The sequence below is a fragment of the Sceloporus occidentalis genome, unplaced genomic scaffold (assembly GCF_023333645.1).
Source record: "Sceloporus occidentalis isolate IW3139 unplaced genomic scaffold, rSceOcc1.0.p SCAF_5, whole genome shotgun sequence".
NCBI lineage: Eukaryota > Metazoa > Chordata > Lepidosauria > Squamata > Phrynosomatidae > Sceloporus > Sceloporus occidentalis.
In genome coordinates, this window is record NW_028316985.1 from 184,075,897 (window position 1) to 184,089,645 (window position 13,749).

A 13,749-nucleotide genomic window follows, 5' to 3' on the forward strand; every position below is an offset into this window, starting at 1 on the left:
AAAACCTATGGCAACCCCAAGGCAAATCTATATTGGGGTTTTCCAGGCAAGTTTCATCAGAGGAGCTTTGATATTGCCATCCAGAGGCTGAGAGAGTGTGACTCGTCCAAGGTCACATAGCGGGTTACCATGACCAAGCAGGGATTTGAAATCCTAAAGAGGCTATTCCAAGACCAAGGTGAAATGAGGGGATTACTCCTTTTCATCTACTTAGAGAGATGGTAACAAATTTTAAAATTAATTTAATTTTTTTTAAATGATGAATTCTAAATGTGGATCATTTTAATATGTGTATATTGTATGCATCCATGTCCTTTTAAATTGATAGGCATGTTAACTGATGTGGTGTATCTGTTAATTGTTGTTCCCTGACTCTCCCCATGGATCGAGGCACGTAAGAAATAATAATAATAATAATAATAATAATAATAATAATAATAAACATTTAATCTAGCCTGCTTGCTTCAGACCAAAGATGGATGCAGAGCAGAGCAGAGCAGAGGGTGAGTCCTGGCTCCACAACAGCTAGGAGGAAAGGAGGGACCTAACTAAGTACATGCAAATATGCACACGCTCAAAAAGTTTTTGCAAGTAGCACCAATTAAGAGTAATTGTAGCAAGCTCAGAGGCAGTGTGGTGTAGTGGTTGGACCATGACTCTGGAGACCAGGTTTCGAATCCCCGCTCACCCATGGAACGTCACTGGGTGACCTTGGGCTAGTCACATTCTCTCAGCCTCAGAAGATGGCAATGGCAACACAGACATCCCCAAGAAATTTGCTAAGAAAACCCCATGGTCTTAGGATCACCCTAAGTCAGAAATGGCTTGAAGGCACACAACAACCGCAACAAGCTGCTCTACTGGGTAAGAAGATTTGCATCTTGTCCTTTCCTCTTGCCTGGAGTTAAACCCGCCAAAACTGGAGAGTTTGCACCCTCGTGGTGTAGTGGTTTGAGTGGTGCACTACGACTTTAGAGATCAGGGTTTGATTCCCCGCTTGAGCATAAAAACCCACTGGGTGACCTTGGGCAAGTCACACTCTCTCAGCCTCAGAGAATGGCAATGGCAACACACACATGAAGAAAGCCCTGTGATAGGTTTGCCTTAGGGTCACCATAAGTTGGAAATGATTTGAAGGTGCACAACAACAACAACAACAACAAACCGGTCTATTAGATAAGGTGGAGATTTGCACCCAGCACTTTTCTCTTGCCCGGAGCAGAGCCCACCAAAGCTGGAGAGTTTGCACCTTTGCAGTGTTGTGTATTGCACTACAACTTTGGAGATCAGGGTTCAGTTCCCCACTTGAACATAAAAACCCACTGGGTGACCTTGGGCAAATCACACTCTCTCAGCCTCGGAGGATGGCAATGGCAAACCCTCTCTGAAGAAACTTGCCAAGAGTATCCTATAGCCTTTGGGTTGCCATAAGTCAAAAATTACTTGGAGGCACACAACAATTCTCATCTGGAGGTGACCCACAAAACTGGTGACTCAGGCTTTGAGATCTGGTCATCCTACTTAAAATGCTTGGTTTTGTGCAAAGGAACATTCTGGTTTGATGATGCATCACTTAGTTCATATCTTGCTACTTTTGGGGGCTGTTATTTAATTATGCTTTTGAGATTACCTGAAGAAATAGGTAAATTTCAAGAGTCAGAACAGACAATTCATCTCTGAGATGTGTCAAAGAGAACAAAGAATCTGGATGAATACGGCCCTGAAGCTTATCGTTCCAAAACATCAAGATCTTCTCTTGCCCTTATATAGGTCAGTTTCATAATAGCAAAAAATCCCGAATCTTAGAAAACAAAACAGAGCAAATCTAATTTAAATTTAATAGCCTTTGCCTAGTACAAAGCAATGGAAATGTCTTGTCGTCATCAAGTGGCTAGCAAGCAGGAGGAGATTAGCAATTTTAATAGCATCTTTTAATGAATCAAAAAAACACCCTAATAGTTGACCGGTGAGCTGTATCAGCTCAATGTAAGTTAAAATACAATTCCAATAAAGTTGAAATTGCACACATCATTAAAAAAAATGTCTGTATAGTGGGCCCTTGGTATCCATTGAGGTTTGGTACCCAGACCCCCGTGGATACCAAAATCCGTGGATGCTCAAATCCTGTTATATATAGTGGCACAGTAAAATGGTGTCCCTTATATAAAATAGCAAAACCAAGGTTTGCTTTTTTGGAATTTTTTCTTTTGAGAATGTTTTCAAGCCGTGGATGGTTGAATCCATGGATAAAGATACGGAGGGACAACTATATTCGGCACCCTGTCTATTAATATCCAACCTCTATTATATTCGATGATTAAGAATGTCTTAATCTTATTTGGTGTGAAGCATCACTCATGCACAGTTTTGTTCTATTTCTTTCAAATTAGCGTGCCTTCTGTGCTGCTCTCCTTGTCAACAACCCACAAATATCTCTTGGGAAATATGCCTTTAGAGCTAAGGATGTTGTCTTTTCATAGCAATTAGCTATTAATAGTGGCATACTGGGTTTGAGCATTGGACTACAACTCTGGAGATCAGGGTTCGATTCTTCGCTCAGCCATGGAAACCCACTGGGTCACCTTGGGTGAATCACATACTCTCAGCCCCAGAAAACCCCATGGTATATTCACCTTACGGTCGCCATAAGTCAGAAACAATTCCCAACAAGAACGTTTTTACCATTACAAAACCCCAATCTTAGCACCTTGTTGTATGACTTGACTTTTCAAGGGGCAAAAAAAGAGAAAGAAATCCAAGAAAATAAGGAAATGGCCTAATTTCTGTTAAGAAGCATTCAGTGCCTGCAAAATTAACGGGGGGGAAAGGAAAATATTATTCATTATATTGATAATATCCAGTCCTTACGTCTACCATATGAAGAGCAGGTCTGGACACAGAAGACGGAGGAGTGAAGATAGGAGGAAGGAACATCGACAATCTAAGATATGCCACTGACACCATACTACTAGCGGAAAACACCACAGACCTAGAGCAACTCAAGGAAGGAAATGCAAAGGCAGGCTTACTGCGGAACATAAAGAAAACAAAAATAATGACCATGGAGGAATTACACAGATCCAACCTAGACAATGAAGAACTCAAAACAGTAAAGAAGTTCCCATACCTTGGATCAAACGAGAAATTCTGTGAATGATTTGTTGCTGCAGCATTCCTGGTTATTCCCGGGATAAGTCCTCTCTAATATGTGTGTGTGTGTGAAAATCTTAGCCGCGATCGCGCAACGGTCACTGTAAAATCATTAAACCCCAAATTTCCCCCATGTGATAAAAGTCCATAGATTAGAACTGAGACTGCAGTCAGGAAATCTGAAGAAGACTAAGATGGAATGGGAAGGGCAGCTATGAAGGAATTAGAGAAGATCCTAAAGAGTAAAGATGCACAACTGAGCATGAAAGTCAGAAATGTACAAGCCACTGTGTTCCCCATCACCATGTACGGATGTGAGAGCTGGACAATTAAGAAAGTGGATAAAAAGAAAATCAATTCCTCCACGATATGGTGCTGGGAAAGAAAGTGATGAGCAACCCAAAAGACAAACAAATGGGTCCTTGAACAGATCAAGCCTAAAATCTCCCTGGAAGCCAAGATGTTCAAATGGAGGCTGCTGTACTCTGGCCACACCATGAGAAGGCACAACTCATTGGAAAAGACAATACTGCTAGGAAAGGTAGGGGAGGAGGAGTGGAAAGAGAGAAAGACTGCATGCAAGATGGCTGGACTCTGTTAAGGCCATCATGAGTATGACTCTGCAAGAACTTAGAAGAATAGTGGAGGATAAGGAGTCTTGAAGATATCTCATCCACAGGGTTGCCATGAGATGGGATCAAGTCAAAGGTGGTGAACAACAGAAACATTGACATGTCTTGATTTAGATATATACATTTACCCTTGTTAAACCATTTAATAAAATGTAATACATCAGTCATTAAGTTTTCAAAAATTTTGAGGGGGGAAATAGTTACGCCCTTATTAACATGCAAAGTAATGCCATGCCTTGTAATGCATTCATTCCAAGCTCTGGATTTTCCTCACCTTACCTCAAGGCATGGGCAAATCTGGTGTTACCACAATTGCCCAGGGTCCATTTTGGCCTTCCAATATCGCCACCTCCAGACCCAGAGATCACCTAATCATACCACATCATTTAATGCAGAAAGTGTTGACCCAGTCGTTCTTTCAAGAGCTTCATGTACGTTTCCATCAACAGCTCAGCTTCTCCAATTATGGCACTCCTCTCTGTCAAAGGCAAAGATGAAAACGTCTTTTGTGTCTAGGCATCATATGACTCCAACCCTTGCTTGACTATCCACAAGTTTGAGGAGGGGGAATTATTTTGGTACCCTCTGAAAAATCTAGCCCATCAAAGTTACCATCCTTGCAAAACAATCTCACTTCTGTGCAAAATAAACTGAAAGTCATAAACTTCAAGAACGCACGGTTCCATGTAAAGTCCCTCTACGACAAATTGGTTTACATGGCATTTTATGCATCAAAGCTATGATGGGCCAGTATGGTTCCTACAGCCCAAAGCACTTTTCGTGTATACAAGCCATCTGCGTTGACAAGAACAAAGGAAAGAGGAGGCCCTATATTGGCTTAAGTGTGCATTTCTCCTATAAATGAAGAATGCAGCTATTGAAGGGTTGAGGCTGAACAGCCCCCTCCTGGTTTGCAAATAGGTCTTTCATTACGGGAAATAGCTATGGGGGGAGTCTCTCATCTGCAGACAGAAATTGAAAGAGTAGCACCCCCATAGATAAAGCAAAATATAATTAACTGGCAAGTCTCTGTTACCTACAATGTTGGAAAATGTTCTATGGACCGACAAGTGTTACCCAAAATGGCAGGGTGCCAGAAGAGTACCCACAATTATATTCATTGGGGGATTTAATTTAGTTCAATAGGAAGCAGCGAAAGGGCTCAAGTAATTCTTAAAAGTCGGGATGTTAGCCTATGTATAACGCTTCCAAATCCAAGAAGTCCAGAGGCAGGTTCCAAATTAGTTCAGTTTATTTATACCAGCCGGGGGGAAATCAACTTGGACACAAGACATGCATTCATAAATGCTGTGAAAGCTCTTTGAGAGGTCGATATGAGCCTAGTTGGAACATGCTCCAATACATTCTTCCCTGTTATTCTAAGAGTGCGGGGCAGATTGTGTAGGGAGAGGCGTTCCCGCAAGTAACCCGGGCCCAAGCCATGTAGGGCTTTAAAGGTGATGACCAACACCTTGTATTGTGCCCGGAAGCTGACTGGGAGCCAGTGAAGAGATTTTAAAATAGGTGTTATATGGTCAAACCTAGATGAACCGGTGACCAACCTGGCAGCCACATTTTGAACCAATTGAAACTTCCGAACTTGATACAAGGGTAGCCCCATGTAGAGCGCATTACAGAAATCAAGGCGAGAGATTACCAGTGCAAGTACCACTGCTTCCAGGTCCTTTTTGTCCGGGTAAGGATGCAGTTGGCGTATCAACCGAAGTTGAATGGTACATTGAAATCACTCCTTTCATTTGTCCATTGTGCTGAAATTAAGGAGGGGAACCCTTTCGGCATTTGCACTGTGCTTCTTAGGCATGCTCAGAATGGAGGACATTTTGGAATTTCTCCTGGACAGAAGGTTCAAATATAGGGCATACCCTGGAAAAGAAGGACGTCTGGTCACCCTGCACCATACGGACCCTGGCAGCTCCCAGTGCCTATTACCTCCCCTTTTGATATCTGTTCAGTGCTCAGCTCCATGCAGACAAACATCCCTTTCACACAGCAACATTAAAGGCATGACGTAACCCATCATCCAGTAACAGAATGCAAAGCAGGTGACCAGCAAGCATGGCAGGAGTTTTGAAGGACTCTGGTTCTGCGTTTCCTCCAGTTCATAGTTATGCACACTTAAGTCTCAATACCTTCACCATTAAAGCAAATAGGTCATTACACAAACCACCCAGTATTTACAGATGTAAACCCACTACTCTTTTTAGCATTCTTTTAAGGTGAGAAGAGTCATATCAAAAGCAGAAAACTGGGTTTTCTACAAAACTCAGGGCTTGTCTACAGAATTTAAATACCCCTCGTTCTATCTGAATAGACTGCAATCCAGCCGCACACAATTCATAGGAATTTGGGCTTTTTGGCAGAGGGACTCCATAAACTATTCTGAAAAAGGATTTCCAATTTTTACCAGAGAATTTAAAACAGAATAGGGCGAGTATAGGGGCCAGTATGGCCTAGTGGTTTGAGCGTTGGACTACAACTCTAGAGACCAGGGTTCAAGCCCCGCTCTGCCATGAATCTGACTCGGTGACTGTGGGCAAGTCACAGTCTCTTAGCCTCAAGGGAAGGCAATGGCAAACCTCCTCTGAACAAATCTGATGAAGAAAGCCCCATGACAGGTTCACCATAGGGTCTCTATAAGTCAGAAACGACTTAAAAGTACACAACACACACGCCAAACATCCACAATATGTGCATTATTGAATGGTGACCATCTGTCTGCTTTGCATGGATTTGTATGGCCGTGCATTTTTGGCAGAGGGAGGCAAATAGATGTGAATTTTTGCAGTAAAGTGAAGACAATTAAGCACCAATGCAAATACACTGTTCGCTCCACATTTGCTGTGGACCCCCGTGAATGTGGCAAAACCTCAAATAAAAACTTTATTCTAGTTACCTGAAAGACACTTCTCTAAGAGTTTTCAGAGAGCCGAATGCAACTCTGTGGTCCACATCTGCCAGAAGCTGATCCTAGACTCTTGCTGGAGGACCTAGAGAAGTGTTTTCCCTAAGAAATTCTAGTTTCTCCAGCACAACTCAATAGTCAACCCCCAGCAGAACTGCGCCAGAGGACTTAGAGATTCCTAGAGAGAACATGTTAATCAAAACTACAAATAATCAAAGCTGCAAAAGTCAAAGCTGCAAATATAGAGGCCCAAATATAAGCAAAATTCACACAATGCCTACAAGAAAACATAGCATAACAAAGATCTCCAGGCACCGCAACTCACTATTCTTTGGGAAGCTTTTGACAATCAGCTCCACCTCCTTCTGTAAATATTAAAAAGAAAAGGGACTTGCAATTAAACCCTTACTGGAAATTGGCAGCAGCCGTCACAGTAGAAATACAGTACAGCTAGTGAACAACATGCCTGGAAAACAACTGGTGCGCAGTCTCATCCTCCAAGCGACTGAGCCTATAACCACCATCAACCCTCCAGAGACCATCTCCACTGCTAAGTGCAATGCATAGAGATTTCAACTAGAAAGTATGATCTCTTTGTGCCCAACCTCAAGTCTAGCACTTGTCAAGCGCTGTTGCCCCGGTGTCTAGTGGCAAATTGTGAAATGCAAGACAATTATCATGACAGCCCACATATATCACATCCTCAAGGAGATTGCAAAAATGAAGGCAGCGGCATTGATCCCTAACAACAAACCTGTTCTAGCAGTTTTCATCTCACTAGCAGGTCTTTTGTAAAGCTAAGGGGTTTTAATTGCTTGTCAAAGACCGAAGTCAACCTCTACTGCTAGTGTGCACTGTGTGCCTTCAAATAGTTTCCAACTTATGGCAACCGTAAGGCAAACCTATCACAGGGTTTTCTTAGCAAGTTTCTTCAGAGGGCTGTTTTCCATTGCCATCCTCTGAGTCTGAGAGCGTGCAACTTGCTTGAATCCATGGATAAAACCATACCAGGTGGGTATGGGGGGCTGATTGTATGAGCATGAATGTTTTAAAGAAATGTGCATACAGTAACAATAGCTCTAGAAAACATTACGCCACTGTTCAAAATCAATCCAATAATCCTCCAGCTCTTGTCTCATTTCTCTTTACTTTATGACACCACTGTCACTTATTTTTCAGAATTACCAAACAGCCGCAGACTGAGCCTACAAGACATATATTTTCCAAAAAACCCGAGGTGTACCAATTATCAAGACACCTTCAGCTCCCATTAAAGATGAGTTCTCCGGCTGCCCTTAAAGGATGACTTCTTCCTACCTAAGCCTGACGTTTTTCATTGGAAACAAGAAAGGGCACCAACTTTGTGGTGCTCATTTCCCTTCCGCTGTCAGAAATTATTTTCTCTTCTGCGAGAACAATGAAACCAAAAGAGCCAGCCAAGTCCAAGGTACAGCATGTCCTTCCTTGCAATCAACATGATCAAACCCGCTTTGAGAAGGTTTATGCTCTGTACCTCTTGGATTGCTGCAATTATTAAGCAAAAAAAGCAATATAAGAGGGGACTTTTCTATTAAAAAAGGATATAATGAGCCCTTTCTTTGCTTTAATGTATTTTGAAGGCTTTAGAAATAACAGAGCGCGAAAGATCAAGGGCTCTGATGGGAAAACTTGTATACCAACAGTGGGCAACTCCAAAGGCCATGCCACCCATGCCAACTTTTTTATTATTATTATTATTATTATTATTATTATTATTATTATTATTATTAAATTATAATCTGCCTTTCTCCCATTAGAGGTACTCAAGGAGGCTGAAACCTGGCCATTTCTTTAAGATGACGGGAGGCAAGGGGACCCAAAGTGTCATATTTTGACCAGGGGTTTCTTAGCAAGATTTATTCCAAGCAGGTTTGCACTAAGCATTCTCTTAAGCTGAGAAGGTGTGACTTGCCCAAGGACACCCAATGGATTTCCATGGGCAAGCAGGGATTCAAACCCTGGTCTTCCAGACTCCTAATCCATACTGAAACCAGCATATCATACTTGCAGCTACCTTCAACTCCATTTTATGGTCAACCTATCCTAGGGTTTTCTTGGCATGTTTATCCTACAGGATGTTTTCTCTTGCCCTCCTCTGAGGCTGAGAGAGTGTGATCTGCACAAGGCTATTCACTGGGCTTCTATGACCGAATGGGGTTTCGAACCCTAGTCTCCTATTTTAAGCTGACCATATTTCCATGAGACAAAAACAGGGCATTGGGATTGCAGAAACAGGACGGATTTACATAATATTCCATATTCATGAAAAAGTAAGACAATAAAGTTTTATTGCATGAACACACTGAGCTAACAATTATTCTTCAGGGACAGAACTCATACCAAAATTTAGGTAGACATAGAGGGGACTGTATTTCACTATGATCATCCCATGAATATTTCTCCAATGAAGTAATTTTACGCAGCCAGTTTCGGTCTTTCAACACCTTATCATAAAACTTCTCACACTCCCTAATGCAGTTTTGTTTTAGCACTTACAAACACTTCACTTTTTCTGGACTCTAAAGTCTTTTACAAGATTTTCAATGTTGACGGCTACTTCAGTAGCTGGAATATTATGTTTTCCAACAAAACTAATGCATGCTTGGAACACAGACACTTGATCTCTTGCAAATGACCACAACAATTTCAAAGAGGGATCTTCAAGCCATTTTTGCAATATAACGGGGCATATTTCTTGAAAATGGAGCAAAATTGACATTAATATTAAACCAGACAAGACTGTCTGGAAATATGGAGAGAAAAAGGGAATGTCTCATTTAAAATGGTACATGTGGTCAGTCTAGTTCTAGTCCAATGCTTAAATCATGCTGGCCTCTCAAAATCAAATACAGAGCCAAATAATAAACTCCCTGGCAGCAGATCTCTACAGATTTATATAGATGTTTTGCTCCAGAATAAAAAAAAATCAGGTAGATAAGATCCAGAATGCCTTATCGACTGGCCATGTTGTCAATAGGATACTTGGAGTTGGAGTCCAAAAAAGTAACTTTCTCAACCTGTCATGCCTAGACATAGATGGCTATGCCAAGAATCAAACTGAGGAAACTTTCCATTTGCAAAATATTTGCAGCACCAAAAGAGTTGTGGCCCTTTCTGGTTTAATTCTTTTGTTATTAGATTTGCTTTCTTGGTTACAGGAACTGTTCCTGGTATCAGGAAAGCAAACCATAGTCCTATTGACATTGCCAAAAAAAGTGCCTTCTAATAGACAACCCAATTTTTTCTGCTCCATCCACAATTCAGCTCAGAGCTGCTTTTTTTCCTGCTGTAAGTGGTTCTGCCCATCCAGCTGGATGCTGTCCATAAACATCCATTAATCGTACCCAAGCAAGAAAGCCAGCATTGAATAGAGTCATTGTTCAGTCATTTCACAATATAAACTATTATTTAAGTGCTCGACATACAAATGCTGTTTGGTGAAAAAACAAACATTTCAGTAGCAGCTAATAAGTACTCTGCGGTCTGATCTGCACTGCAGAAGTAATGCAGTTTGACGCCTCTTTAACTGCCATGGCTCCATCTTACAGAAGCCTGGGATCTGTAGTTCTCTGAGATACAGTGGATCCTTGATATCTGCTGGGGCTTGGTCCCAGGATCCCTCTAGCGATGCCCTTGATGATCGCCATGAGATCCTTCTGCCCTCTTGCGTTTTCCTGCAAGGGCCAAAACTCTCAAGTCCTAGATCGCTGGCCAGCTGCCGACTTTCCATCTGATTTAACAATCTGGCTTTTGTCTTTGATAGTTTCCCCTGTTGCTTTGATTTCACTTTGATTTCCTCCTTCCAAATATTGAAACCATTGGATTCACCCAAAGGCTTTGGGCTGACTGCCAAGGAGACAATCTGCACAGTATTGACTATCATTCCCACTTCGCATTACGGCTTAAGAGTCTTTCATTCACAGCAAATATTACAGCTCAACAATCGTTCATTCATTTCCATTTTTAGAATCTCACTGGTCTTACCATAACTAACCCACAACAGTGTTTCCAGTTTACTGAAAATGAATGGTTTTGCTGTTGTTTTTAATTAATACTTTAAGATATCATCAACAACTGCTGAACGGTTTTGAGTTGGCCAGATGGCTTTTAATCACAATCCCCAAACCTACCATGAAATGACCCAAGGAACATAATTTCAGAAGCTGGTGAGCAATTTATCTCAGGCGGTGGTTCAAGTCTTCTTCTGATTCATTGGCTGCAGGCTCCTCTCTGATTGATGACTAAGTCCAAGTAACAAAAATCTTGAACTATTTCAATGTTTCCATCATCTACTTTAAAATTACATTGATCATCTGTGGACATTATTTTTTCTTTCTTAATGTCAATGCCCTATATAAACTTTAAAAATGGCTTAAACCCAAGTCCGACAAGTGTAGAACCATTAAATCAACTGGATTTTCCTTTGTGTTGACTCAATGGTCAACAGTTTGATTTTAATTGGGATGCCAGGCAATAAGAGAGCTATCCAAGGTGCTGAATCTATTTGGGAGACAAGAGACCACTTCCTTGCATAGTTCTGTTCAAGTTTGGATCAAAATCCATAGTTGATTCATCACCTGACCACCATGAATGTCCAAAGCTGCAACTATGTGCAAGCCTGTAGTTCCCACCTTCCAAAAAAAAAACCCCCTAAACATCAAATTCTACTAACCTAGTAAAATATTGCTTTCTATTATAGTGGTCCCTTGGTCCCGAAACTTCAAATCCAAGAATTCCATAGCATTCAGCCGTGGCAGGTAAAGCAGTGTCAAACCGCATTAGTTCTGCAGTGTAGATGCACCCTGGCTGGCAAAGCACAGGTCTCACACCTCCACATGGCTATCCCTGCGTGGAGAACAAGCATTGGTGACTGTGACTATATCTCCACCTAGAGATTTAATTGACGGCTTCCATTAAGTCAACGAGGTGGTAATTGGCTGTATTAATCATTCCGGTCTACTTCCAGCGTCACACTTAAAAATAATAATAGCAGAAGAGGCCTGGCTCACGTCTCTCCTGCTCAGCAGAGGTCAGTGGGCTGATGCTCTGCTGAATGCTTCAGTGCCAGCAAAAGGAGACGTCTCTCGTGAAACGGTGATTAATAGCCTGGCTCCTGGCTGTTGCACCTGGCTCCTGTTTCACCAATTAGCCAGCTCTGAATTTTAAAACATAGCTTAAATGTCAACCCGGAAGAGTCACAGAAGGGTTAGTTTCTGTACTTGGTTCGTAGCTTAGTACGGCAAGACCTTCTCTTTTCACTATACACACTGGCTCTTGGAAATATTAGTAAGCGTGGACCCTACTGACAACAGCCAACATCCTTACTGACAAATCAGACCAACATTGGAGCATGAACTGGGCCTTTCGCAAAGCTTGGAGAAGTTCCTTTTTTGCAATACAACTCCCAAAACCGCCTAGCAAGTACAGCCAACATCCAGGGTCTATTTGCCTGGCGTTCCCCAGGATGAGGAGTGGTCAGCTTCTTATCAACATCAATAGTGTAATGGTTTGAATGTTGGACTATGACTCTGGAGACCAGAGTTCGAATCCCCACTATAAAAACCACCTGGGTGACCTTGGGACAGTCACACTTTCTCGGCTTGAGAGGAAGGCAATGGCAAATCCCCTTGAACAAGAAAAACCCATGATGAGTTCAGTTTTTTGTGGCTGTGTGTCTTCAAGTCATTGCTGATTTATGGCAACCCTAAGGTGGACTTATCATGGGGTTTTCTTAGCAAGATTTGTTCAGAGGAGGTTGCCAATGCCTTCTCCTGAGGCTCAGAGTATATGACTTGCTCAATGGGTTTCATGGCCGAGCTGGGAATCAAATCTTGGTCTCCAGAGTCATAGTCCAATGCTCAAACCACTATGCCATGCTGGCTCTTAGGTTCACCTTAAGAGTCACCAAAAGTAGGAAATGACTAGGAAACACACAACAACAACTTCCTTAATGTTCACCTCTGCTCAAGGTGCAAGCAAGACTTGCAAATATTAGCACAGACAGTAATGTGTCATAGTGAAATTATTTCCAAAAAAATCTCCACCTTGATGTCATTGATGTTTAATGATTAAAATAACAATTAAATTCATTGGCAAAACTCTTTAACAAATTAGGGACAGAAAGGTAATTTTGAATATATTATTCTGAAGCTCTGAATATAAGCCTATGCCAAGTTAAGCAGAGCATCAAGATGTTAGTAAGTTGTGAGTATCATGCAGAAGGTCTGCGACTTTCTTCAGTTAGAAAATTTTTGAGATCAGAAATATTAATCAAAAATAAACCTGACCTGATCAATAGTCAATATATCTGCTTGAACCAAAGGTCACTGCAAGCAAGTACGATAATAATGGGAACTTTGGCTTCTTAGGCTGTGAAGACATCAGATAGAGGAAACATACCTATTCAATGGTCTCTTTTCATCTGAAATGTTTATCAGTTGGTTATTGTATTTGACAAAAAGCCATTACAATTTTTTTAAATCCCAGAAAAATCCAGTAAAAGAATGCATCTGTGTAAATCATCATAGTGAATCCCCTAAAGAAAACTACAGCAATATCTTTCAGATAACCAGCACCAATTCCTTTAGCAGCTTTAGCAAATAAGGCTATTTTGTCTAATATATGGATCACAGTCTGAAAGTAACCAGCATATTTTCACATAAGAGCTCTGTTTAACAAACAGTATAGCTGCTTAAACCAAAGGTCACTGCAAGTTTCAGCAAATACGCTATTGTATAGCAATAATGGAAACTTGGGGCTCTTAAGCCGCGAAGACATCATACATAGAGAGAAAACATACCTATTCAGTGGTCTCTTTTGACAATAATACCACGTTCAAAGTCCAGCACTCATCAGGAAGTACTAAGCCTATAGAAACACCATGATCAAATAGACAGACTGGAGATTTGGTACAAGATTAGAAAAGGATCCTTGAAACAAGATTCTGAGTTGACACATGAACGCCTACCGAACTTGACACCCAGAATACCAAGACAGAGCTGTGCT